This window comes from Mustelus asterias, chromosome 14, assembly GCF_964213995.1.
Source record: "Mustelus asterias chromosome 14, sMusAst1.hap1.1, whole genome shotgun sequence".
In the NCBI taxonomy this organism is placed as follows: domain Eukaryota; kingdom Metazoa; phylum Chordata; class Chondrichthyes; order Carcharhiniformes; family Triakidae; genus Mustelus; species Mustelus asterias.
In genome coordinates, this window is record NC_135814.1 from 78,010,857 (window position 1) to 78,013,377 (window position 2,521).

A 2,521-nucleotide genomic window follows, 5' to 3' on the forward strand; every position below is an offset into this window, starting at 1 on the left:
TTCAGCCGAGAATCTTAGCTGCATTTTCTGAAAGTAAGGTAAATAAGCTTGCTCATAAGGTAAACAGAAGCTTTCAATGCCACAGAAGCCAGTTATTGATGCAGCTGTAGACTGCTTTGCCCAACATTGTAATAATATAAATATTCAGTTATATTGTAGACACAGATCGATGTTCAGTTTTTTAAAATCCAATTCAATCAAATCAAGTCCAATTCAGAGTCTCAACAAGTGAGACATTCCCGATCCAAGCTGACAAGACAGGGCTGTCACCTGTCTTGGACTTGATCTACATGATCCAAGCTGATTGGAGTAGGCATTACACCTCCTCCAAGGCTTGATCTTATTTGCATCTTAGCCAAAAGGCCGAGATGCCGCTTTTAAAAATAGCTTCAAATGAAGCTAAAATGTAACCTAATGACTTCAACCAAGTACAGCATGTCGATACTACACTTGATCTTAGCCAAAAGGCTGAGAAGCAATCGATGTTCAGTTAGTTCGATCCAGACTCTGTTCTGAGTTGTTCGATCTCAGTGCTGGCTTTGGCTGCTCTCTCTCTCTCATAGAAATCATAGAAACCCTACAGTGTAGAAAGAGGCCATTCGGCCCATCGAGTCTACACCGACCACAATCCCACCCAGGCCCTACCCTCATATCCCTACATATTTACCCGCTAATCCATCTAACCTACGCATCTCAAGACACTAAGGGGCAATTTTAGCACAGCCAATCAACCTAACCCGCACATCTTTGGACTGTGGGAGGAAACCGGAGCACCCGGAGGAAACCCACGCAGACACGAGGAGAATGTGCAAACTCCACACAGACAGTGACCCGAGCCGGGAATCGAACCCAGGTCCCTGGAGCTGTGAAGCAGCAGTGCTAATCACTGTGCTACCGTGCCTCTCCTTCTCTCTCTTAAGTAATCCTTACTTGGCTTTCTGTAAAATGCCTATAAAAGACGCTTAAATAAAGGAGTATTTACTTCGGACCAGTTGTGTTCAAGTTTATTCTGAGGAAGAAAGCAGACCCTTCAGTTCTGGTACCCGAACAAGAACAGCTAAAGGCCTTTGGACTGAATCCAGGACATTGAACTTACATCGCAACCCAGGGGTAAGGACTCCTCTTGTTTAAAAGTCCTCGGTCAGTTGTCTATGGTGTCCTCCCCTTTACGCTGTTAAATTCGGCACACTGGTTACCCTTGGCTCGAGGCCCCATATAGAGATCACGTTTCGGCAGTGTCAGTGATAAGTGACTCAGACCCGGCTAGAAAGCCTACAGCTCGAGACCTGTTAACCTTTTATAGCCATGACAGAAACCATAGAAACCCTACAGTGCAGAAAGAGGCCATTCGGCCCATCGAGTCTGCACCGACAACAATCCCACCCAGCCCCTATCCCTGCATCCCTACATATTTACCCCCTAATCCCTCTAACCTACACATCCTGGGACACTAAGGGGCAATTTAGCTTGGTCAATCAACTTAACCTGCACATCTTTGGACTGTGGGAGGAAACCGGAGCACCCGGAGGAAACCCACGCAACACAGGGAGAATGTGCAAACTCCGCACAGACAGTGACCCGAGCCGGGAATCGAACCCAGGTCCCTGGAGCTCTGAAGCAGCAGTGCTAACCACTGTGCTACCGTGCCGCGAAAAGTCAGACTAAAACTCTACAGAATCAGTTACGGACCACAGTTAAAGGAGGGCAGGCCCCACCTATTGTGTCAGAGGCTGAGATTCTGCAGCAATTAAGAGAGTATATAGAACATCAATTTTATTTGCCAAAACTCCGTACTGAGATTGAACAGAAATATGGCACCTCCAAAGGACAATGGTCCTTGGATGGGATAAAGAGGGTTGGGGGAAACGACTCTCATGCAAGATGAGGAACGTCTAAGATGGGCCCTGGCCATCATGGCCCAGATCCGACAACGGGATGAAATGATGAAGAATTCCCAACATGACCAGGACCTGACTAATGTAAAGAACCAACTAAAAGTGATATAAGAACAGTTGGAAAATAAAAAGGAGTTAGAGAAGTTACAAGCGGAATTTAAGGGATTTAAGACTGAAAACAAAACGCTTAAAGCTGAGAACCAAGATTTAAAGAACCCATCTTTTAAAGAACTAGCCCTGTCTAAAGGAGTACATATCAGGTGCAGACCAGGTTACCCTAGCATGCAGCAGATGGGAAAGAAATGGCGAGATGTGCAGCAGCACGAGGCTGCTTCAGAAGCAGACTCAGGGTCCTCTAGCAGCTCTAGCAAAGATAGCAACACTGCAGAAGGGACCCTTGACATAAGACTCGCACCCTTAAGGAGAGCCCGAGTCAAGATTAAGTCTGAGACAACCATGGCAGATGGGAAAACCATTAAAGAGGGCCAGTATGTTTACCACCAGTTACACAAACCGGCAGATCCGGAGAAAATTGATAAGTGGTCTAAAGAATTACCACACCCTAAGAAAGGGGGCCTGAAGACCTGGGATCAATTAAACCGTCTCAAAGCTATCTACCAACTCCA

General features: G+C 46.3%; 1 non-coding gene across 1 annotated transcript; it reads right to left on the reverse strand.

Moving 5' to 3' along the window:
• Positions 1–281: 281 nt before the first annotated feature.
• LOC144504186 (U2 spliceosomal RNA) lies at positions 282–480 on the reverse strand. Its single transcript, XR_013499598.1, has one exon. It is a non-coding gene; the product is annotated as a U2 spliceosomal RNA (small nuclear RNA).
• Positions 481–2,521: the final 2,041 nt, after the last annotated feature.